This window comes from Orcinus orca, chromosome 6 (genome assembly GCF_937001465.1).
Source record: "Orcinus orca chromosome 6, mOrcOrc1.1, whole genome shotgun sequence".
In the NCBI taxonomy this organism is placed as follows: Eukaryota; Metazoa; Chordata; class Mammalia; order Artiodactyla; family Delphinidae; genus Orcinus; species Orcinus orca.
Window position 1 is genome coordinate 82057124 of NC_064564.1, and position 26320 is coordinate 82083443.

Here is a 26320-nt window from a genome sequence, read left to right on the forward strand (position 1 = left end):
CAGCGCAGAGGATCGGGCCGACCGGCACTCACCAGCCGAGAGGCTTGTCTGCTCGCCCGCCCGCTGGGGCGGGCGGGACTGGGAGCTGAGGCTCCGGCTTTTGTCGGAGCGCCGGGAGAGGACTGAGGTTGGCGGCGTAAACACAGCCTGCAGGGCATTGGTGCGCCGCGGCTGGCCGGGAGAGAGTCCGGGGGGGGGGGGGGGGGGTCTGGACCTGCCGAAGAGGCAAGAGACTTTTACGTCCCTCTTTGTTTCCTGGTGCACGAGGAGAGGGGATTAAGAACGCTGCTTGAGAGAGCTCCAGGGACGGGCGCGAGCCGCGGCTGAGAGTGCGGAGCCCAGAGACGGACATGGGACGCTAAGGCCGCTGCTGCCGCCGCCAGGAGGCCTGTGTGCGAACACAGGTCACTAGCCACACGCCCTTCCGGGGAGCCTGTGCAGCCCGCCACTGCCAGGGTCCCGGGATCCAGGGACGGCTTCCCCGGGAGAACGCACGGCGCGCCTCAGGCTGCAACGTCACGCCGGCCTCTGCCGCCGCAGGCCCGCCGCACACTCCGTGACCCTCCCTACCCCCCGGCCTGGGTGAGCCAGAGCCTCCGAATCAGCGGCTCCTTTAACCCCGCCCTGTCTGAGCAAAGAACAGACGCCCTCCGGCGACCTACACGCACAGGCGGGGCCAAATCCAAAGCTGAGCCCCTGGGAACTGTGAGAACAAAGAAGAGAAAGGGAAATCTCTCCCAGCAGCCTCAGAAGCAGCGGATTAAAGCTCCACAATCAACTTGATATACCCTGCATCTGTGGAATACCTGAATAGACAACGAATCATCCCAAATTAAGGAGCCCTGTGGATGAAAGGCTCTTGGTGCTGCAGCCAGGAGTCAGTGCTGTGCCTCTGAGGTGGGAGAGCCAACTTCAGCACACTGGTCCACAAGAGGCCTCCCAGCTGCACATAATATCAAACAGCAAAAATCTCCGAGAGATCTCCATCTCAACGCCAGCACCCAGCTTCACTCAACGACCAGCAAGCTACAGTGCTGGACATCCTATGCCAAACAACTAGCAAGACAGGAACACAACCCCACCCATTAGCAGAGAGGCTGCCCAAAATCATAATAAGTCTACAGACACCCCAAAACACACCACCAGACGTGGACCTGCCCACCAGAAAGACAACATCCAGCCTCATCCACCAGAACACAGGCACTAGTACCCTCCACCAGGAAGCCTACACAACCCACTGAACCAACCTTAGCCACTGGGGACAGACAAAAAACAACAGGAACTACGAACCTTCAGCCTGCAAAAAAGGAGACCCCAAACACAGTAAGATAAGCAAAATGAGAAGACAGAAAAACACACAGCAGATGAAGGAGCAAGATAAAAACCCACCAGACCTAACAAATGAAGAGGAAATAGGCAGTCTACCTGAAAAAGAATTCAGAATAATGATAGTAAGGTTGATCCGAAATCTTGGAGATAGAATGGACAATAGAATGGACAAATTGCAAGAATCAGTTAACAAGGACCTAGAAGAACTAAAGATGAAACAAGCAACGATGAACAACACAATAAATGAAATTAAAAGTACTCTAGATGGGATCAATAGCAGAATAACTGAGGCAGAAGAACGGATAAGTGACCTGGAAGATAAAATAGTGGAAATAACTACTGCAGAGCAGAATAAAGAAAAAAGAATGAAAAGAACTGAGGACAGTCTCAGAGACCTCTGGGACAACATTAAACGCACCAACATTCGAATTATAGGGGTTCCAGAAGAAGAAGAGAAAAAGAAAGGGACTGAGAAAATATTTGAAGAGATTATAGTTGAAAACTTCCCTAATATGGGAAAGGAAATAGTTAATCAAGTCCAGGAAGCACAGAGAGTCCCATACAGGATAAATCCAAGGAGAAATACGCCAAGACACATATTAATCAAACTGTCAAAAATTAAATACAAAGAAAACATATTAAAAGCAGCAAGGGAAAAACAACAAATAACACACAAGGGAATCCCCATAAGGTTAACAGCTGATATTTCAGCAGAAACTCTGCAAGCCAGAAGGGAGTGGCAGGACATATTGAAAGTGTTGAAGGAGAAAAACCTGCAACCAAGATTACTCTACCCAGCAAGGATCTCATTCAGATTTGATGGAGAAATTAAAACCTTTACAGACAAGCAAAAGCTGAGAGAGTTCAGCACCACCAAACCAGCTCTACAACAACTGCTAAAGGAACTTCTCTAGGCAAGAAACACAAAAGAAGGAAAGGACCTACAATAACGAACCCAAAACAATTAAGAAAATGGGAATAGGAACACACATATCGATAATTACCTTAAATGTAAATGGACTAAATGCTCCCACCAAAAGACACAGATTGGCTGAATGGATACAAAAACAAGACCCATATATTTGCTGTCTACAAGAGACCCACTTCAGACCTAGAGACACATACAGACTGAAAGTAAGGGGATGGAAAAAGGTATTTCATGCAAATGGAAACCAAAAGAAAGCTGGAGTAGCAATTCTCATATCAGACAAAATAGACTTTAAAACAAAGACTATTAGAAGAGACAAAGAAGGACACTACATAATGATCAAGGGATCGATCCAAGAGGAAGATATAACAATTGTAAATATTTATGCACCCAACATAGGTGCACCTCAATACATAAGGCAAATACAACCATAAAAGGGGAAATCGACAGTAACACATTCATAGTAGGGGACTTTAACACCCCACTTTCACCAATGGACAGATCATCCAAAATGAAAATAAATAAGGAAACACAAGCTTTAAATGATACATTAAACGAGATGGAGTTAATTGATATTTATAGGACATTCCATCCAAAAACAACAGAATACACATTTTTCTCAAGTGCTCATGGAACATTCTCCAGGATAGATCATATCTTGGGTCACAAATCAAGCCTTGGTAAATTTAAGAAAATTGAAATTGTATCAAGTATTTTTTCTGACCACAATGCCATGAGACTAGATATCAATTACAGGAAAAGATCTGTAAAAAATACAAACACATGGAGGCTAAACAATACACTACTTAATAATGAAGTGATCACTGAAGAAATCAAAGAGGAAATCAAAAAATACCTAGAAACAAATGACAATGGAGACACAACAACCCAAAACCTGTGGGATGCAGCAAAAGCAGTTCTAAGGGGGAAGTTTATAGCAATACAAGCCCACCTTAAGAAGCAGGAAACATCTCGAATAAACAACCTAACCTTGCACCTCAAGCAATTAGAGAAAGAAGAACAAAAAAACCCCAAAGCTAGCAGAAGGAAAGAAATCATAAAAATCAGATCAGAAATAAATGAAAAAGAAATGAAGGAAACAATAGCAAAGATCAATAAAACTAAAAGCTGGTTCTTTGAGAAGATAAACAAAATAGATAAACCACTAGCCAGACTGATCAAGATAAAAAGGGAGAAGACTCAAATCAATAGAATTAGAAATGAAAAAGGAGAGGTAACAACTGAAACTGCAGAAATAAAAGAGATCATGAGAGATTACTACAAGCAACTCTATGCCAATAAAATGGACAATCTGGAAGAAATGGACAAATTTTTAGAAATGCACAACCTGCCAAGACTGAATCAGGAACAAATAGAAAATATGAGCAGACCAATCACAAGCACTGAAATTGAAACTGTGATTAAAAATCTTCCAACAAAGAAAAGCCCAGGACCAGATGGCTTCACAGGCGAATTCTATCAAACATTTAGAGAAGAGCTAACACCTATCCTTCTCAAACTCTTCCAAAATATAGCAGAGGGAGGAACACTCCCAAACTCCTTCTACGAGGCCACCATCACCTTGATACCAAAACCAGACAAGGATGTCACAAAGAAAGAAAACTACAGGCCAATATCACTGATGAACACAGATGCAAAAATCCTCAACAAAATACTAGCAAACAGAATCCAACAGCACATTAAAAGGATCATACACCATGATCAAGCGGGGTTTATTCCAGGAATGCAAGGATTCTTCAATATATGCAAATCTATCAATGTGATAAACGATATTAACAAACTGAAGGAGAAAAACCATATGATCATCTCAATAGATGCAGAGAAAGCTTTTGACAAAATTCAACACCCATTTATGATAAAAACCCTGCAGAAAGTAGGCATAGAGGGAACTTTCCTCAACATAATAAAGGCCATATATGACAAGCCCACAGCAAACATCATCCTCAATGGTGAAAAACTGAAATCATTTCCACTAAGATCAGGAACAAGACAAGGTTGCCCACTCTCACCACTCTTATTCAACATAGTTTTGGAAGTTTTAGCCACAGCAATCAGAGAAGAAAAGGAAATAAAAGGAATCCAAATCGGAAAAGAAGAAGTAAAGCTGTCACTGTTTGCAGATGACATGATCCTATACATAGAGAACCCTAAAGATGCTACCAGAAAACTACTAGAGATAATCAATGAATTTGGTAAAGTGGCAGGATACAAAATTAATGCACAGAAATCTCTGGCATTCCTATATACTAATGATGCAAAATCTGAAAGTGAAATCAAGAAAACACTCCCATTTACCATTGCAACAAAAAGAATAAAATATCTAGGAATAAACCTACCTAAGGAGACAAAAGATCTGTATGCAGAAAATTATAAGACACTGATGAAAGAAATTAAAGATGATACAAATAGATGGAGAGATATACCATGTTCTTGGATTGGAAGAATCAACATTGTGAAAATGACTCTACTACCCAAAGCAATCTATAGATTCAATGCAATCCCTATCAAACTACCACTGGCATTTCTCACAGAACTAGAACAAAAAATTTCACAATTTGTATGGAAACACAAAAGACCCCGAATAGCCAAAACAATCTTGAGAAGGAAAGAAGGAACTGGAGGAATCAGGCTCCCTGACTTCAGACTATACTACAAAGCTACAGTTATCAAGACGGTATGGTACTGGCACAAAAACAGAAAGATAGATCAATGGAACAGGATAGAAAGCCCAGAGATAAACCCACGCACATATGGTCACCTTATCTTTGACAAAGGAGGCAGAAATGTACAGTGGAGAAAGGACAGCCTATTCAATAAGTGGTGCTGGGAAAACTGGACAGCTACATGTAAAAGTATGAGACTAGATCACTCCCTAACACCATACACAAAAATAAGCTCAAAATGGATTAAAGACCTAAATATAAGGCCAGAAACTATCAAACTCTTAGAGGAAAACATAGGCAGAACACTCTATGACATAAATCACAGCAAGGTCCTTTTTGACCCACCTCCTAGAGAAATGGAAATAAAAACAAAAGTAAACAAATGGGACCTAATGAAACTTAAAAGCTTTTGCGCAGCAAAGGAAACCATAAAGAAGACCAAAAGACAACCCTCAGAATGGGAGAAAATATTTGCAAATGAAGCAACTGACAAAGGATTAATCTCCAAAATTTATAAGCAGCTCATGCAGCTTAATAACAGAAAAACAAACACCCCAATCCAAAAATGGGCAGAAGACCTAAATAGACATTTCTCCAAAGAAGATATACAGAGTGCCAACAAACACATGAAAGAATGCTCAACATCCTTAATCATTAGAGAAATGCAAATCAAAACTACAATGAGATATCATCTCACACCAGTCAGAATGGCCATCATCAAAAAATCTAGAAACAATAAATGCTGGAGAGGGTGTGGAGAAAAGGGAACCCTCTTACACTGTTGGTGGGAATGTTAATTGATACAGCCACTGTGGAGAACAGTATGGAGGTTCCTTAAAAAGCTACAAATAGAACTACCATATGACCCAGCAATCCCACTACTGGGCATATACCCTGAGAAAACCATAATTCAAAAAGAGTCATGTACCAAAATGTTCATTGCAGCTCTACTTACAATAGCCTGGAGATGGAAACAACCTAAGTGTCCATCATCGGATGAATGGATAAAGAAGATGTGGCACATATATACAATGGAATATTACTCAGCCATAAAAAGAGACGAAATTGAGCTATTTGTAATGAGGTGGATAGACCTAGAGTCTGTCATACAGAGTGAAGTAAGTCAGAAAGAGAGAGACAAATACCGTATGCTAACACATATATATGGAATTAAAAAAAAAAAATGTTATGAAAAACCTAGGGGTGAAACAGGAATAAAGACACAGACTTACTAGAGAATGGACTTGAGGCTATGGGGAGGGGGAAGGGTAAACGGTGACAAAGCGATAAAGAGGCATGGACATATATACACTACCAAACGTAAGGTAGATAGCTAGTGGGAAGCAGCCGCATAGCACAGGGAGATCAGCTCGGTGCTTTGCGACCGCCTGGAGGGGTGGGATAGGGAGGGTGGGAGGGAGGGAGACGCAAGCGGGAAGAGATATGGGAATATATGTATATATATAACTGATTCATTTTGTTGTGAAGCTGAAACTAACATACCATTTTAAAGCAATTATACTCCAATAAAGATGTTAAAAAAAAATAGAAATTAATGTTCTTGCAGTTCTGGAGGCTGGAAGTGCAGGAGTCAGCAGGTTTGGTTTCCTCTGAGGCATCTCTCCTTGCCTTGACAGCCGCCATCTTGCTTTGTCCGCACATGGTCTTTTCTCTGTATCCTAATCTCTTCTTCTTCTAAGGATACTAGTCATGTTGGATTAGGGACCACTCATATGACTTCATTTACTTTAATTACCTCTTTCAAGGCCCTCTCTCCAAGTATAGTCACATTCTCAGGTACTGGGGGTTAGGGCTTTCCACATAGGAATTTTTAGGGGGACGCAATTCAGCCCATAACGGAAGTCATCTGTTAAGCATGACTGGAGTCAGGTGCATGCGGATGAGTGTGAGGAAATGAAGCCAGAATGCCACACAGCGCCTAAATCTTGAAAGGCTGGGCGTCTCATCAGGCTAAGGAGGATGTCAGGGGTGTAAATATGGACATTCCCACCACATTTCGGTGTCCCTGGCCCCTTCCGGCTGTGGTGTGAAGGGCAGACTTACTGGAAGGAGCCACACTGTGATATGTCAGAGGAGACACTAGTTCGAATTCCAGTTCTCTTCTACCACAACCCCAAGGCTTGTGTGGCAGGTACAAGGTGGCAGTGATTCCCCAGCTTCAAGAGGGTCCCTGAGAACGAGGGTGCTGTGGGTGTAGGGGGACAGGTGGGTGCAGAAGATGGAAGCAGCTCTAGCTCCAAGTCTGCTGTGGGAGCACCCCGTTTTGCTGTATCAGCATCAGTGGGGGTTTGCCAGGCTCACACAAGTGAAAAAACACCCAAATAACAGATGAGGCATGCTCTGGTTTTTCCTTTTCACCCAAAAGGCCCCTCAAGTGTTCCTAACATAATCACATATCTTACTACTGTATTTTGTAAATGAGAGAACAGCCTCCCTTTCATCCTACTGCCAGGTAGAAGCACGCAGCAGCTCGTTGCTGGTGACAGTCAGAGAACGAGATAATTGCTCCTCTACATTTTTAGAATCCTGCTCAAACTCACACATTTTGGTGCAGAAAGGGATGCCGTGTTTTGTGTTGTTCCCATTTCGTTCAGAGGCCTGAAACAGAGGCGTCCTGCTCTAGTTTTCCTTGGTCCTGGAGGAGCTGCTTGGGTGTGTCACTACATCTCTGAGACTTGGGCTTCTCTTTTGTAAAATGGGAATAATAATATATAAATGGCTAGGACAGTGCTGAGGATTCAGTGTGAAAATATGTATATATTTGAGCCCTTTGTAGACCTTAAAGCTTTATGCTACTGTTAATTCTCTGGATTAAAAAAAAAGTTTCAAGGTGCTTGTATTTTGTAATTTTGGTGAGTTGGTAGAAAAAAGTAAGCATTTTTTCTTCTAATCCCAGCTCTCTATTTGTATCAGGGCCTTGAGCAAAGCAATGGCAAACCCTGCTTTTACTGCCCTGCTTGGTAAAGTGGGAAGTGGTCTCTCTCCCTCTCCCCTTCTTTCTCTCCCTCCTTCTCTCCTTCAGTTCCTCCTCTCTCAGATGTAAAGATTAATTGGATGGGGTCTGTGCTGTCTGCCAGGAAGATAGAAAGTGTGAAGCATCATCTGGATGGGATTGGGAAGCACTAGATTCTCCTTCCTCTGCTTTTGACAAACAGAGTGACAGCCCATCGCTGTGTTTAAACAAGTTAATATGTATGTTCCTTGACATAAGGAAGCGCTCTAATCATGAAATACAGCTTGCATGTCATTTGGTTTTGAGATTTTATTGAGCACTACTGATCTTGACATATTTTGGTTGGCATCACATTCTTGGTGTAGTGGGTTAGCACTGAATAGTTTGCAGACTCTGTGAAACAAAATCCTCATGTAATGGTTTAGTTTGGCTACATTTCAAAAATACACAAAAACATAATGCAATTCTATTTTATAGGGATTTTTTTTTTCAACTTGTGGCTTTGGTTTTGTTTTGTTTTGTTTTTTCCTTTTTCCTCAGTGCCTTTTCTTTTTCTTTCTCCCTCTGTCTCTCTGTCTTTCTCTGTGTGTCTGTGTCTCTCTTTTCATATTCCAACTGCAGCAACCTACAAAGAAAGCTCCAAAGGAAGACGAGCTTGTGAACTGACTGAACTGCAAGCAGAAGAATCCTGTTTGTAGTCCTCGATGTCAAGAATGTGTTTACACCGTGGCCTAATGCTCTGAACCTTTGTGTGTGAGTTCAGGGATTCAGGACATATGAAGGCCACCACGTAGTGGCGTGTGACAGGTCTGAAGCTCCCCAGTAGAAGCACTTGGGCTAAACGTGCCATAAGACTTCAGTCAACACCAGCCCCCAAAGTCACTGAACTCCGTGACATCATGCCCAGGCAGGAAGAGTCAATAGGCCTCTGGCACGTCCTCCGGTTCCTAACCCATGGACAATATTTAGAAAGCAGCGCTGGGCTCAGGCAGCCCTCTCAATTACTTTGGCGGGAACCTTCCAGAGTACATTTTGCTACCTCTTTGTGATGTAAACAGGGGGGCTCACAGTTGCCAGGGGATGTTCTTTCTGTTTTAATTATGCAAGGCATAATTATAGTTCCAGGGTCTGGAAGCAGCAGAGAGTTCTTTGGAGAACTTCACAGGGATTTTTCTGTTATGACATAGTTTTATCTGGAAAAAAAAAAGTAAGGCAAAAGTCATTTCCAAAGAGGAAAAAATAACACTATTCATGCTAGTGTTCCATTCCATATTGAGTAAATCACGAAATCGGAGTAGACATTTTTTGGGAACGGGGGTGTCTGAAAGTGTTGAACTCATATAATGGTGGGAAAATCTGGATAAATACTGATGAATGGATGTGGATGGAGAAGGATATAAAAATAAATGTTTGTATTTAGGAAAGCAATAATGAAGCATCCAGCCGTATCTGAGTGAATTTGTTAGTACCCTGCTCCCTGGGGATACGGAAAAAGATTTCACCATAGTAATAGTAATCTGGCCTGAACCTGAGTCATAAAATTCCTCCTGCCCCCAGATGTTCAGTTAGAGGGCACTTTGTTACTCTGCTGATGTAGCGAGAAATCGCAGAACTGCCAGGGTAATGGAGAGAACAGTGACAGGTGGAGCGCTATGGCTGTTTCTCTGTTATGAAACATGTTTTTATGGGTAATTCTGATGTACGGTAGGTATTAAATAGAGCACCTGAGAGATGTTTTATTTCTGATTAATGCTAGAGTGATATTTTCCCCATGGCACTAATAATCCGGCAGCTTTCACAAGCCCGTTTCGCCTCGCAGTTCCTCACAAGCTCTGTCTGTTGTGGCATAAGGGTGAGCGCTTGAATCAAAATTTCTGCCTTACAGGGCTCCTGGTGCCGCAGTGGTTGGGAGTCCGCCTGCCGATGCAGGGGACGCGGGTGCGTGCCGCGGGGTGGCGGGGCCCGTGGGCCATGGCCGCTGGGCCTGCGCGTCCGGAGCCTGTGCTCCGCGACGGGAGGGGCCACAGCAGTGAGAGGCCCGTGTACCGCAAAAAAAAAAAAAAAAAAAATTCTGCCTTACAAAAGGAGAGAATCACCTTTACTATCTGTGCTTGCGATATGATGCTTTTTTTTTGTTTTGGAGGGGACTAAGATATTACTCAGTTCTACCGCTGCAATTTAGAGATAGGGATATACATACGGACAGCCCTGAGTGGAAAAGAAAAAAAAGCATTTCAAGAATGGCGTCTTGTAATTAAGTGATCATTTAAGACGCCCCTTTATGCGTGTATGCTGGTTTGAAAGCCAGGGGACATACCATTTCAGCCTAACATCTCGGCTGTCGGCACCACGCAGGACGCACAATCCTTGTTTAAATGTGTGCTTCTTGCATACTTCAAGGGCTGTCACAGGAACAATAACAAGAGGCCTGTTGTTGAAACCACATCGTTTCCATCACAGCAGGAAAAAAAAAAAAATAAGGTCACTGTGAGCTTGGAGCACTGTTAGGTTTGAGCCTGCCCAAATAATTTCATTCATGTTAAAATTTAAGGAGATGAGAAACATATTGCTTGAGAAGACAGAAGTTATTTTACATCTGCCCCCTTCCCCCGCTGCAGTACTGGAGCGCCTGCCTGTTTCCCACCCGCTTTTAGCCGGAGGGCCCGTCCTCTCTGCCACTCCCACCCCACTCTACTGGTTGGCTCTTTTTTTTTTTTCCCCAATTTGTTAAGATGCTAAAATCTGCTTTGTGTGATTTATGAAGGAACTTGAAGCGATTAGTTTCATAGTGCATGAAAATTCCTCAGGTTCGGGCGGGGGTGGGGGGGATGGCCAATCTGCTACACTGTTTGCTGTGGACTGGATGGGACTTGAGCAGCTCGGAGCCATAAGGAGATTGTGTTGAGTTATTAAACACTTGTGGTAAAGCTGCTTATTGTTAATTCCCCGATGTCCTGCTGAAGCGATAGGATAAAATCAGATCGGATTAGATCAAAGAGCCTGGGAGCCAGTCTTTGGAGCAGATTCATTTAATCAATAAAGAGACCTCCTGAGCGAGGGGGAGAGAGTAGGGGCAGTCCTGGTTGCTTAGAAGATTAAGATGGGGGGTAGGGGCAGCGGTGGGAAAGAAACAACATTTATTTCGCTCTTCTTTTCAAAGTGTAATGCTCCTCTCAAACATTTTAGCCACACTCACCAAAGAGTCTAAACATTTCTTTAAGATTTCCTTACTCCCAATACTCCATTCCTCCCAAAATGTCCTATAAACCAGGAGGTTATTTAAAACAACAACAACGACACAACTTGTGTTCCGTAAAAGTTATTTCCACAAAAGCAATTTAGGCTTAAGTGATTCCCCAAGAAACATTAATCCCTTATGAGTTAATCTGCAAAATTTCCTATTGTCCCTTTGTGAGGAGAAATAATAGAGAAACACCAAAAGGCCAAAGTCTGTCCCCACCCCCCTCTTTGTATTCTCCCCAGTGCCCACCTCCCAACCCCCGCCAATAATTATAAAGCTTTGTGTATTAAGAGGTATGATGCCCTGTCCTTCATCCATGATTAACACTTAAACCGATGCATATTCATTCATCTCTTAGCCCTACCAAACCCGCTAAAATGAGGACTTGCCAAGAAGGAAGTGACACCTATTAGAAAGTTAACCACAGAAAATGAGAGAAAAAAATGAAGGATGGAGCAAATTAAGGATGCAAGTCCCTCAATGGTTATTGGTCTTAATGGTGTTATAAAAATGATGTCGGCTTTTACCAGGAATAGTTTATATTCCGAATTGAGTAAGGATATGTATCTATAAATCCATTCTATAAAACTTAATTTTCCATCTAGATATGCTGATTACTTCAGGCCCGGCATACCTTTACCAGTTGTTAATTACCGCGGGATGGTTTAACACTATTTTCCAAATCAGCATGCATGCATAAAATGACTGCAATCCAATTTGACACATTATTAGTGATGATTATTGTCATAGATAAATTAGATTGAACAGAAAATAACCTTCATCCTTAGCATGTTTTAGCTCTCAGAATTAATGTGATTTGGTGAACACATATAAATAAAGATCTGATGAGTCCCTGCTGACTACAGGGCCTGCTGGTGCTGAAGTGTATCAATTTCATGCAGATGATGAATTCCTTAAGCATTCAATGATAATCATGCTTGATTTGACAAGACTTTCTCATGCTATTTTAGGGCCTTAATTTTCTGTGAAGTTCTGTCAAGTGCTCATCAAGCACCCACTTATCTCCGTATCTTAACCTGGCAGCCAATCACAAGGTTGCCTAACAGTACAGCTACTGAGTGCCAGCCCATTAATATTCGAGTCACGTGACTGTCCAAGGAGAGAAACCAATCAATGGCTGATTAACATTCAGGTCACATGACTCCTGAGGAGCGTAAATGAGTTACACAGTAAGACATCAAACAAATTTTCATCTTGAAAGAGTGATTGCTTTTTCTGCTGCTGTGATGTTTGTCAAATTCGCTCTAGCCTTGTCCAATTAAGCTCCATGAGCTGAATTAATAATGAAGAGATGTAAGCACCGCGCCAGCGTGAGAGCTGTGAGTGGTGCCATGGAATAAGAACTGCTAAAAAAAAAAAACAAAAAAACATTTCTTAGAATGATTGAAAATCACATCTGGATAACTGGAATTATTGCTTTTGCAATCTTGATGCTGTTTCGTACTCTCCAGTGCAAAGTGTGAACTGGAGTATGCTGGGATATGGTACTTGTTTTGCGTTATACTTCAAAGATGAATGTGGTTTTGGGTTTAGAATGATTTTAAAGGCATTACGCAAATACATGTTAATTGGATTATTGTTTGTGACCCTAGTAATGAATTTCATTTGCACACTCAATTATGTTCTGGGGCCTTCTAGAGATAGGATCTCTCAAGATTTTTAAACTATCTGTAGGAGGGAAGGAGATTATTCTGAATTCTCGTGTCCTGGGTGGAAGAAAGGACTAAACCAAGTACTTTAGAGAGAACTTGTGTGGATATGTGTGTGTGCAGTTTATTTTATTAACATTCACAGGTCAGAAAATTAAATTCACTGAATTGTTTCAAAATGCACAGGTGAATCTCATGAGAATTTCAGAAAAAGGCAGGTGCTCTCTTACTGATGATAGCCAGTGACAGCTTTCTTGTAGTTTCAAAGTTCTATTCAATCACAAAGTCAATTGCATTTCAGCACAGATGCACTACTAAATTCAGGTGACATGTTTAGAATAGAGACCCTAAGACTAATGAAGCTTTCATTCTTTCCCTGAAGGAAGTGAGACTTGACTAATGGTCTATTGGAATTATCAAAGAGTGTCAAAACCCACTTAATAAGTTCCAGCATGAAATTAGCCAAATTCCCAAAGGCCTTTCTAAAACAATATAGTCAAATAAAAGGTGCTGGGCATGCTGGAAAGAGTGTTAAAACCAGTTACTTGGAAGTGATGAGAAATAAATCTAACTGTAGGCAGGAGGCAATGTTTATGTGTACAGTTAATAACCTTCTTAATGGGACTTCTTGGCTTGGTGATTCCCATACGGGGAGGAAAGTGAGATGTGGAACACAGGGTAGGCGAAGGGCCGTAAGTCAATTCCCAGCACTGTTAGTCAAGGGTGGAAATTGCAAAGAGAGAAGCAATGAATTTAAAAGCCCCAGCAAGCAGAGAGAGTGGAAGGAGAGATGAGCTGTTCTAGGGGAGGAGGTGGATATGGAGTGATTGAGTCTAAGTTGGACCATCCTCCTAATGGAAGGAAAATCTACTTAGTCCTAAGGACAAGGAGCTCCACCAATTCCCGGAGAGTGATTCCTTTCTGACAGTTCCTTACTAATGACTTAGAAAAGAACATTATTGTTCATAATTCCTCAGGGCGTGTGAGGCTGGAAAGGGGACATATTATAGAAATGTTCTGTTTTTTTAAAAGCAAGCGTAGAGATCCCAACCACAAGGCTCAAATTGAATTTCAGATACCTGTGAAAACACAGCTCTGAGTTTGTATGAAAAGATCTGCGGTACCCAAGGTAACCTGTTTAACTGATATACATTTCCTGAATATTTTCCCCATGACTTGCTCTGCAGCAAACTGGCAGCCTGGAGCTCTGCTTACATTCAACCCACATGCAGTGGAGCCGCTTCCTACGAGTGCCCCCACTTCCTGATGCTTGAGAGCCATGGAATGGAAGGTGGCTCAGCGGCTGTAGAAGGCCCTGAATAAAAGCGTATTCCACTTTCTGCATAACTTTACATAATTAATAGTTGTCCATGCAAACTATTGTTTGCCTTAATTGTTGTTTCAACAGCTGTTTTCATGAAATTGTGAAGCCCGCTGTGTCTAATCCTTTGAGCCCACTATTGATAACAAGAACAGCTCTGAACTTGCTCTGGAGGAAGAGTTTGTTCCCTGCCAAGCTGGAAAACCGTCCTGAAGTTACTTGAAAAATAAGGCCCACAGTGGGACTGGTTGTGTAGCTAATCCATTAGGCTTTTCAAAAGAGCCATGCTCTGTACCCTTATGGCTAAATTGACCCAACAACCAATCAATGCCTTTATTTGCTGCGTGGCTGCCCCTGAAGGGTCTTAGAGCTGGTCCAACTCGTAATCAAAGCCTCCATCAGTACCGGGGCCCTGATGACATAAATGGCCAAACTTTCAACGCGGCTGGCCCCAGTCCAGTCACACCATGTTGGAGATACAAAGAGGCTGTGTTGCACGGTGGAATTCATTTTCTTGTTTACTTCCTCCAGAAACAAGAGCATCATCAGCACGCTCAGTGCATCGGATCAGACCGCCGAGTTGTTGACAGAAGCTTGGCGAGGCTTGCCAGCTTTCCACACGAAATGCTGGCTTTCTTCTCACACACCCCCTACCGTTTGTGTCTCTGCCAATTGTAGCACATCAGAGCGGCCATTGAGATAATGACCGTGAAGTCTCATGATACACTTTGATGAAGTGTAACACTTTTTTAAAGGATTTTTGTCTGTGCCAAAATGATCAAGGCAGCTGACTAAAAATCGCCCCATCAAAATCAAGGCTGATTGATGAACAGCAGGCGGAGGCATGAGCCTCCCCAGAGAAGATGGGGGGGATTTTGCAGCCAAAGTGTCTTTCTTTCCTTGTCTATGTGCAGCACAGATTTTTTTTTTTTTAAAGTCATCTTTGTTTCAGATGAATTCATGTCAGTGGCTGATGCTTCAGCCTTCAACATTTTTTAATTCTTTTTTTCTATCAACTCCCGGAAGATACAAGGAGTGATTCCTTTCTGACAGTTCCTGACTAATGACTTAGAAAAGAACGTTGTTGTTAATAACTTGATATTGGTTGGGAAAAACACATTGGGTATTTCAGGGCAACATAGAAGTTTTCAGTCAGAGGCTGACTCTGGTGTAACGTTCAGGTAAATTCGGATTTCTCTAGTTTACCTGAAATTGAGAGTATGATACACAGATGTGGTTCTGAGCCAGTAAAAACCCAAATCAAACCAGTATTAAAAAACAAAATTCAAACAAGAAAATTTTAAAAATCTAATTGGCTTTATTCAAGAATCCATGAATCAGGCAGCATCCAATCTAGCAGATAGAAAGGAGCTCCGAGGAGCTGAACATAGTGAAGGACTTTTGTAGGCAGACGGGAGCAGGAACAAGGACGTTACATGAGCAAAAAGTGGACGGGCTGTGGCCAGGCCACTTTCCTTTAGTGGATGGCAGGCATTTGTCAGGCAGGTGACCTCACTAGTGCTGATTAGGTGATTCCTGATTGACTGGTTTAAGGTTCCGTCTCTGGGAGGGGTCAAAACTGTAATTGAGTCTTGGTTTGGCGATGTGGGGTTAGCATAAGCCACTCCATTTTGGGCCTGCTGTCTTGTTTTTAACACCATTAACAACGTATATGAAGACTGTGAGCTTCTTTGGGAGAAAAAGCATGTGTTTAATTTACTGCCCAGTCCATCATGACTGCCGTTTATTGAATACCTGCTGTCATCCAGGGCTAGTATCAGGTGACTAAGGTATACACAGATAGTGAGACTTTTCACATGGAGGCCGTGATCTTCACAACTCCATTTCACCACCACCATTTCAGGTAAGGAAATCAAGGTCCAAATGGGGAACCTGAGGCCTGGAGATGTTAAATAACTTAGCCAAGCCCAAAGACTTGGGAAGTGGGGAAGACCTGTGTGCTTGCTCACGAGATGTGTTCTTTCTGCCTCTGCAGTTGACTGCTTCCATTGTATACCTGACAGAGGTCATTAAACGGTGCTCAGTGGGAGAAGGGGAAGCAATTTGTGGTTGAATTGGTAAAGGCAACGAATAAAATGGATTTACGGTTTGCCATTCTCACCTCTCAGCTTTGCAAGAAGACATGAGCTACATAGCATCCTCTGATGCCAGTTAACCAACTTATGCTCAGAAACCAGGTTTGAGTGTGAGTGAAGCTGCAGTGAGGTTTTGGCTAACCTCTGTCTGTTTGTAGATTACCTTCTCATTCAAGGTTACAGCACAGGATAGGTCCTATCCTTGGGAGGAAGTGTGGTTGGTGAGCTCTAGGACTTCTCAGAATGTCACAATTCAAGAGACACCTGTGCTGAAGCAAGTGCAAAAATCACAAGTGCAAAGAGGGTTACACTTTGGTTACCTTTAGCATCTTTGTTTCTGCTTCTGGAGCAAGAATGTATGTCAGAGTGGAGTGGAGGGCCATAAACTGGGGGAAGAGTGAGAGTAAAGGAAGTCAGGGGTAGGGGAATAATGATAAAAAAAACACTTGTTTTGGGCTTCCCTGGTGGCCCAGTGGTTGAGAGTCCGCCTGCCCATGCAGGGGACACGGGTTCGTGCCCCAGTCCGGGAAGATCCCACATGCCACGGAGCGGCTAGGCCTGTGAGCCATGGCCGCTGAGCCTGCGTGTCCGGAGCCTGTGCTCCGCAACGGGAGAGGCCACAACAGTGAGAGGCCCGTGTACCGCAAAAAAACAAAACAAAACAAAAAAACCACTTGTTTGAATGTGCAAATGAGATTCCCTTGGGCTTCTTTTAAATGTCTTCATACTGTTTCTCTAAGTACGGTCAAATAAAAGATGACAAAAACTCAGACGACAGAACAAAGGCACCGAGCTGATTGTGTGCACATTGCAAGCAGTAAACTGCAGGGTTTCATTACCCTCTTTCCAAAGAAAGCATATTTCAAGAGTTGAGATAGATTCACCCCAGTTTGCACTAGATTTTACTAATTATTTAGACGTTAAAAAGAAACAGCACCCCAAATCCAAGTGTTGCAGAGAGTTTTGGCAACTAAATTTGTACACCTGGGCCCTGTGAAAGAAAAAGAACAACAGAGGCTAAGAGAGGGCAGAAATGGGGGAAGGCCTCTCACTTCACAGAAGCCAGGCAGGAGTTACATATATCCATTTGCACAAGGAATAATGGACCCAGAGGTTCAGAGAGTTCTTTCAGCCTTCCTTCTACCAAAGTATGGGCATATTCATTTTATAGAGGGTGAGTATTCTACTGGGAGAGTGGATCACAAACTCATTAGTTCATTTCACAGAGAAAGCACTCAGACTCCAAAGGAAGAGGGCTCTAGTCTATTTCTTTCAGAAGCCCTTGAGTGAGAGAGCCACAAAAATCCACCTGATTTTAAAGAAAACTGTCACTATCTGTTTGAGCCCATCCCTTAACGTCACTTTCCTTATTTATAATATGATGGCTTTATATTCTCTGAAGCCCTCCCAGCTCTAAAAGTGGATAGTTTTGGGATTCATTAAGTACCGACTAATACCTTTCATTTCCACTGATTCTAAGAGGATCTTGAAACTGATTGAATCAAACAAAATTGACAAATAAAAAGATCTATTTGTTACTTTCGAAAAAAGCTCCATTTCCCAGCCTTTACTCAAGCCAGAGTTTCTCAAAGTGTGGTCTCTGGACCTAGGGTATCAGCATCACCTGAAATGCAAATGATCAAGCCCCTCCTCCACCACTTACTGAATTAGAAACTCTGAAAGTGGGTCTCATCCATCTGCAGTTTAACAAGCCCTCCAGGTGACTCTGATGCTTGCTCAGTTCCCAGGCCACTTGGTCTAGCTGTCCCAGCTGCCTGAAATGACGTTTTTTGAGGTTTATTTGAGACCTAGCTCAAATTTTGCTTTCTTCAAGAAGCCTTTCCAGCATCCCCCAGATGAAATTAAGTTCTCCTTTTCCTACTGCCTTGGAGCATTTCCATTCTACCTTTGTCAAACTTCTTTGCGTCTGCTGTAACTGTATGTGTGTTTGTCCATGATGCAGAGCCTGGCAGGGTGTGGTAGGCAGCCTCTAAAACGGCCCCCAGTGATCACCATTTGTTTCCCTCCTCTTGAGTGTGAGTTGGTCTAATAAGACTTAACTTCTGGGCTTCCCTGGTGGCGCAGTGGTTAAGAGTCCGCCTGCCGATGCAGGGGACGCGGGTTTGTGCCCCGGTCCGGGAGGATCCCACATGCCGCGGAGCGGCTGGGCCCGTGAGCCATGGCCGCTGAGCCTGCGCGTCCGGAGCCTGTGCTCCGCAACGGGAGAGGCCACAACAGTGAGAGGCCCGCGTACCACAAAAAAAAAAAAAAAAAGACTGACTTCTGTAGCAGAAGCAATGGGATATCAATTCCAAGATAAAGTTATAAAATGGCTGGCATCCATCTTGGTCATATTCTCTTGCTTATCTTGCCTCCCTCCTTCTTCTCTCACTCCTGTCACTCCTTCTCTCCCTTCTCTTCCTCCCTCATCACTCCTCCCGCCCAGCCTGACCTCTATGTAAATGTTAGGGAACTGTGGACTGAAACCGCCGGCTCTGGCCAGGCATGAAAATAATCACGTCCATAAACTGTCTCACAACACGAGGTCCCAATAAGGCACAGGAAACTGACAAGCTGCCGCGAAAACCAGCCGGAAGAATTCGGGAGGAGCCAAAAGGTGGGAGGAGTCGCCACGCCAGCCCATAATGTCCTGCCAACCTCCCAGGAACCTTTACGCTGGAATCCATCTTGACTGGGGCATGCGCGGGCCACCCGGAAGGGCCCTGGGTTGGACCAAATATGGGCACGAGCAAGATGATTGGCCAGAGACATCCTGGAAACCAGCCCCATCTCCGTAAAACCTGAGACGGTGAACCGCGAGGCAGAGCAGTTCTCTTCGGTTCTGTTACTCTGCTGCTATCCACTCCAGTGCCCCTTTTCAGTAAAGTCTTTTGTTTTGTCAGTACATGTGTCTCCTCGGACAATTCACTTACGAGTGTTAGACAAGAGCCCACTCTCGGGCCCTGGAAGGGGTCCCCTCCAGTAAAGTAAACAAGCTCAGGCTATCCTGGGCTGTCCAGGCAGGGAGGCCCTGGAGGATGAGAGACCACATGGAGAAGCGCGGAGCCAGCCCTGTGGAAAGGCACCTGTGAGTGAGCTTGTAAGTGGATCCTCCACTGAGCTGAACTTAGAAGTGACTGCAGCTCCTGCAGACACCTTGATTTGCAGTCTTGTGAGTGACCTTGAGCTAGAACCACCCAGGTAAGCCTCTTCTCCATTCCTGAGCCACAGGAACTATGCGGTAACAAGTGACTAAGTTTTGGAGTAATGTGTTGTGCAGCAATAGATAACTAAAACGCAGGACTGGCATGTTTTTGTATTCTGCGAAGCACATAATGGAATGCCTTGCTTATAATAGGAGTTTGTTATATGACAGTTGGAACCGGAAGAATGTTGCCTTGAGAAATTTTCAGGAGTAGTTGATTTCTAGGTTTGTAAGGGATGTATTCACTGTGGGTCCCAGGGAAAATATGTCTGAATAAGTTATTGGAAAACAACAAAAAGGGTGGGTGTTAGGGTGGCAGTTAACATGTGATGAGTTTGAGGAAAACACAATTAGGCTTCCAGACAATCTGCGTTTTCCTGCAGTTGTGGTTCTGTAACTGGATGAAATGAGACTTTTTTTTTTTTTTTTTTTTTTGCGGTATGTGGGCCTCTCACTGTTGTGGCCTCTCCCGTTGCGGAGCACAGGCTCTGGACGCGCAGGCTCAGTGGCCATGGCTCATGGGCCCAGCTGCTCCGCGGCATGTGGGATCTTCCCGGACTGGGGCACGAACCCGTGTCCCCTGCATCGGCAGACAGACTCTCAACCACTGCGCCACCAGGGAAGCCCAAGACTTTTTTTTTTGTTTGTTTTTTAAATAACCATTTGAAGAGGATTGAGGCCCAACTACCTAAATAAATATCTGTAGTACGATAAAGCCCAGAAGTGCCAAAATGTCAGCCAGAGGCCACTAGATGAGGACCAAGTGCAACACTGAAGAGTTTGAGTTTGCATTTAGCTGAGACAAGTATCCAAAGAACTCTGCTTCACATCTATTCCGTCTCCAACTACATACGTTTTTCTCAACATCCTGACATTTATATAATATGTTTTCTTTTTTATTGAGGTATAGTTGATTTACAGTATTATATAAGTTTCAGGTGTATCAACATAGTGATTCACAACTTTTAAAGGTTATACTTTATTTATAGTTATTATAAAATATTGACTATATTCCCTGTGCGGTATCATATATCCTTGTAGCTTATTTATTTTCTGCATAGTAGTTTGTACCTCTTATTGCCCTGCCTTACCCCCAACCGTGCCCCTCACCCCTGCCCTCTCCCCACTGGTAACCACTAGTGTATCCTGAAATTTATATTTTCTTTTTTTTTTATTATAGTTTATTATAAGATATTGAATAGAGTTTCCTGTGCAATACAGTGGGACCTTATTGTTTATCTATTTATATATATGGTAGTTTGTATCTGCTAATCCCAAACTCCTAATTTATCCCCCCTTCCCACTTTGGTAACCATAAGTTTGTTTTCTATGTCTGTGAGTCTGTTTCTGTTTTGTAAATAAGTTGATTTGTATCATATTTTAGATTCCCCATATAAGTGATATCATATGATATTTGTCTTTCTCTGTCTGACTTCACTCAGTATAACAATCTCTAGGTCCATACATGTTGCTGCAAATGGCATTATTTCATTCTTTTTTTATGGACGAATAGTATTCCATTATATATATGCACATTGACATATTTATTTTCTAATCAGCAACTCCCAACTTTGCCTTGAATGATCTTCTGAAAGGAAGAACAACAGATAATGCTGGGATTTGGGAGTAGCTGGAATTCTGTCTTCCTTCTTTTATGCAAAGTACACCTCTTGCCTGGTTCAGTGTTAGTCTGCTTTCTTTCCCCTTTCTTGTCTGAAGGAGAGCTGAGTATGCCTGAGAGGAAGGAGAGGAGGTTGAAAACAGGCTTGCAGCCCGCCTCTCACACAACCAGAAGCTTGTCCACGGAGTGACGGTCTGCTGTTCACTCTACCCTTCAGGACTAGGACCCAAAATGCTCCCTGGGTGCTCCTGAATGCTGCTTCTGGCTCCTTCCACCCACCCACCCACACACACACACACACACACACACACACACACACACACACAAAAGAGTGTAATGCACTCCTTTGAGAAGTCTGCTCTCGGAGAGAATGCAGCCAGCTGGAACCAGCAGTAGAACATCCTTCTCTTGGTACTTCAGGACATAATGGAGACTGACCTTCTGGGACACTGACTGCTGACTGGGAGAAGAATGACGACTTTAATTCAAATGAGCTTGTTTGCACTTTCCTGGAGAAAAATCTTGGCTTGGATGGCACCCAGTGTAATGTGGTTTATTTGGTGTAAGTACAAGAATTTTTCTTTTCATTTTCTCATTTCCTGAGCTTAGAGCTTTCTTCTTGAGAATTTTTTCTTTCCACTGTTGTTGTCATGTTTGGCCTCATTTTGAAAAGTAAAAAAAAATTAAGAGAAAGGATCAATTAAGTTTTGTATGTTAGCTTGCCTATTGCTTGTGTTACTCAACTAAGGAAATGCCAACTAAAACTATATAACTCTGTGATTCAAGACACAGCACTTATAGAATAAGTGTCAGACAAAACTGTTTATCTTATGATCTGAGCTGGGGGGGGCGGGGCCCAAACAAGCTTTTTTGAGTTTGGAGGAATTTTGAAGTTGTTGCTTTACAGAAACTATGATCTTGCTGGAATGATCCTCTGGGCTCAACATGCTGCAATTTCTTCCTTGTTCCTTTCTCCCCATGCCTGCCTCACCCTTCGCAAGAACTTTCCTCTTTGAGGGGCATTGGATAGAAATGGCAGTCTCCTCTCACCGTCTCCCGGGCTCTCCCCACTGAGAGAGGAAATGTGAGATGATGAGAGTCCCCCATCTGCCAGTCCACGTCACTTGGCTGCGAGAATTAGTTGATGAATTTGCTGCTCACGTGTGGCCAGTTTCTCGTGTGATCTCAGTGGATCCAAGTTCTACCACATCTCTGTGGATGCGAGTTAGGTTAGATAACTATTGCTCTGCAAATCTCACTCTCCCCTAGCAGATTTACCTAAGTCTGCATTAAAAAACTTTTTTTTTTATTGGGGTATAGTTGATTTACAATGTTGTGTTAGTTTCAGGTGTACAGCAAAGTGAATCAGTTATACATATACATATATCCACTCTTTTTTTAGATTCTTTTTCCATAGAGGCCATTACCAAGTATTGAGTAGAGTTCCCTGTGCTATACAGTAGGTCCTTATTAGTTATCTATTTTATATATAGTGGTGTGTATATGTCAATCCCAATCTCCCAGTTTATCCCTGCCCCCCACCTTACCTCCTGGTAATCATAAGTTTGTTTTCTATATCTATAACTCTATTTCTGTCTTGTAGATAAGTTCATTTGTACCCTTTTTTTAGATTCCACATATAAGTGATATCATATGATATTTGTCTTTCTCAGTCTGACTTACTTCACTTAGTATGATAATCTCCAGGTTCCATCCATGTTGCTGCAAATGGCATTATTTCATTCTTTTTTATGGTCGAGTAATATTCCATTGTATATATGTATCACATCTTCTTTATCTATTCTTCTGTCAGTGGACATTTAGGTTGCTTCCATGTCCTGGCTATTGTAAATTGTGCTGCAATGATCATCGGAGTGCATGTATCCTTTCGAATTACGGTCTTCTCCAGGTATATGCCCAGGAGTGGGATTCCTGGATCATATGGTAGCTCTATTTTCAGTTTTTTAAGGAACCTCCATTACATTCCCACCAACAGTGTAGGAGGGTTCCCTTTTCACCACACCCTCTCCAGCATTTATTATTTGTAAATTTTTTGATGATGGCCATTCTGACTGGTGTGAGGTGATACCTCATTGTAGTTTTGATTTGCATTTCTCTGATAATTAGTGATGTTGAGCATCTTTTCATGTGCTTTTTAGTCATCTGTATGTCTTCTTTGGAGAAATGTCTATTTAGCTCTTCCACCCATTTTTTGATTGGGTCTTTTTTTTGATATTGAGCTGCATGAGCTGTTTGTATATTTTGGAGATTAATCCCTTGTTGGTCTAAGTCTACATTTTAAGGGAAGATGTAGAAACCATACTGGACTCCGGTCCAAGTAATTATTTCTAATACATATCTGTTAGATATTAAAAATAAGTTTGATCCCTCTTCCACTCTTGCGTCCATGTGTCAATTGGCTCAGCAATCAAAGTCTGGACTACAACCAACACCCTCTTTGGCCATTCCAGCTCTGAGGGCTCATTCTAGCTCGTCCACCTGCTCATTCTAACCTAACCCCTTCCAACCTTCATTTGTTTGGTCTTGGAAACAAAGAGGTGGGGTCTGCTCTCTCCCGTCCCAAACTTATTTGTGCTGAGGCCACACGATGGTGGTCCACGTTGATGGCACTGAAAGAGCGAGCACGGCCCAACCCTGCTTCCTCCCTCTGTTTATACTTTTGTCCACTTGGAAGGCATTTGCCAGGGAAGAAAAGCCATGCATTCTTGGTCTAATTTATAGGGCACTGTTAAGCAGATGGCATAAGTGGTTTATTTTTAAGGAGGTTATTACTGGTCACAAAATTTCAAGTCAGCTATTTGCAGGGAACCCTGATGAAGGAGGCCCCTGTTTGTGGCGTCCACCCTCCAGAGCATCTGACAGAGGGCTTACTGTGCTTTTGCACCCAACCACATTTAATCCATTTATAAGACCCCTTTGTGTGAGATGCCATACCAGAGGAAATTAATGTAGGATATTGCAAACAGCTTTTAAGAATGTATTTTCTATAGAAGAACTGTGTCGTTCTGAGAGCAAAGTGGGCTTTTTTCCCCCCACATTGTTTTGACTTGACATCTCCGACATGGAGTGTTTCCAGCCAGTTATGATAAGAAAAGGCTGGAATTTTCACTCTTGTGAAAACCACAGCAGAAGAAAGCTATTAGATTATCTCTTACTCTCCTCCTGTAAATGTAAGTGCATTTAATTTGGGGTCCAAGTGTGGGGAAGAGAGGTGACAGCACTTAAAAATTAGGGTATGAAAAATTGAAAGTTCAAGATGACAATGGCTAGTCATGTGGACAACAGAAGATAAACATGTGCCTTACATGAAGGAAGATATTTTCTCATCTAGTAGGAAATTTTAGATTTTTAATTTCTGGGAATGAAAACAAAATTTTTAAATTAAAAACTGACACCAGATGCCAACTTTTGGGGTTTTTTGTTTTGTAAGTAGGGCGTTGTGAAGAAAGTAACTACCAACTTCAATTTCCTCATTCCATAAGATAAGGACAATATGATATAAAGGAAAAGTAAGACATAATCCCATAAAGAACCATTCTTTAATAAAGCAATTTCTATGTAAAATGTCACTATACTGGACGTTGGGGGCTTTGTTTCTTCCTTTTACAACAGACAGTGAACTTACCCTTACTGCTTGGCCCCAGTTCAAGACCTGATGCTGGGAACACTGCTCTGGGCATTGGAGTGCATCAGCTGTGAAGTCAGATGACCTGTGGTCAAGTCTATCCCTTGTCACCAGTGGGTGTGTGACTTCGGGCAAGTTATTTCCCCAACTTTCCATTTTTGCACATGCACAATATGGATAAGAGTGATACCTACTCTTCATAAGGCTGTTGGGAGGATTACATGAGGTAAGGGAAAGTGACTGGTGCCTAATGAGTGTGAAGCACTAGGCAGCTGTTATCAAAGGACTGACATAGCCCTGTGGACCACTGTGAGGACAGAATACAGAGTTAAAGCAGAGATTTTAAAAGAGCTGACATTAGAGGAGCATGATTTTTTTTGTTTTTGCTTATTTGCTAAAGTCACCTGATTTTAGCTTTTATGCCTATAAGCATACCATTTAGTAAATAAAGAGTAGAAATTTGAAAGAAAAGAAACAATATCTTATGAAGATAGAGGTGGCTAGTATAGAAAATGGAGTTCATAGAGGCAAAGCTTATTGCTTTTTTTCTTAATTGAAATATAGTTGAGATACCATATTATGTTAGTTTCAGGTGTAGTACATAGTGATTTGACATTTGCACACATTGCAAAATGATCACCAGGATAAGTCTGGTAACCATCTGTCCCAATAAAAAGTCATTAAAATATTGTTGACCATATTCCTTATGCTATATTTTACATCCCTGTAACTTATTTATTATATAACTGGAGGTTTATGCTTCTTAATCCCCTTCCCCTGCTTCACACAACCACCTCTGGCGACCACTGGTTTGTTCTCTGTATCTGTGAGTATGTTTTTGTATTGTTTTGTTTTGTTTGTTTGCTTTGTTTTTCAGATTCCACATATAAATGAGATCATATGGTATTTGTCTTTCTCTGTATGACTTATTTCACTTAGCATGGTACCCTCTTGATCCATCTACATTGTTGCAAATGGCACGATTTCATTCTATTTTTAATGACTAATATTCCATCGTATTTTTATATACCACAGCTTCTTTATCTATTCATCTACTGATGAACACTTAGGTTGCTTCTATATCTTAGCTGTTATAAATAATATTGCAATCAACATAGAGGTGCACATATTTTGGGTGCATGTATTTTTTCAAAGTACTGATTTTGTTACCTTTGGGTAAATATCCAAAAGTGAAATCTCTGGCTTGTATGGTAGTTTTATTTTTAGTTTTTTTTAGGAGCCTCTATACTGTTTTACATAGTGGATGCACCAATTTACAATCCCACCAAAGTGCGAAGGTTCCTTTTTCTCCACATCCTTGCCAACACTGGTTATCTGTTGTCTTCTTGATGATAGCCATTCTGATAGGTGGTATCTCATTGTGGTTTCGATTTGCATTTCCCTGATGATTAGTGATAGTGAGCATCTTTTCGTCTGTCTGTTGGCCATCTGTATGTCTTCTTTGTTTTCCCAGCACCACTTATTGAAGAGACTATCTTTTCTCCATTGTATATTCTTGCCTCCTTTGTTGTAGATTAACTGACCATAGATGTGTGGGTTTATTTCTGGGCTTTCTATCCTGCTCCATTGATCTATATTTCTGTT

At 42.4% G+C, this 26320-nt stretch overlaps 2 protein-coding genes across 2 annotated transcripts in view; one reads left to right on the top strand and one right to left on the bottom strand.

Annotated features, from left to right (window-relative positions):
* Positions 1–26320, bottom strand: part of TLE1 (TLE family member 1, transcriptional corepressor) — a 511226-nt gene that overhangs the window by 201633 nt on the left and 283273 nt on the right. The window lies entirely within an intron of this gene.
* The window catches only part of LOC101281028 (spermatogenesis-associated protein 31D4), a 218275-nt gene that overhangs the window by 111456 nt on the left and 80499 nt on the right, over positions 1–26320 (top strand). The window contains exon 4 of the mRNA XM_033404785.2: positions 21490–21631. The gene's annotated coding sequence lies outside the window, so the exon portion shown is untranslated. The remainder of the gene's footprint in view (positions 1–21489; positions 21632–26320) is intronic.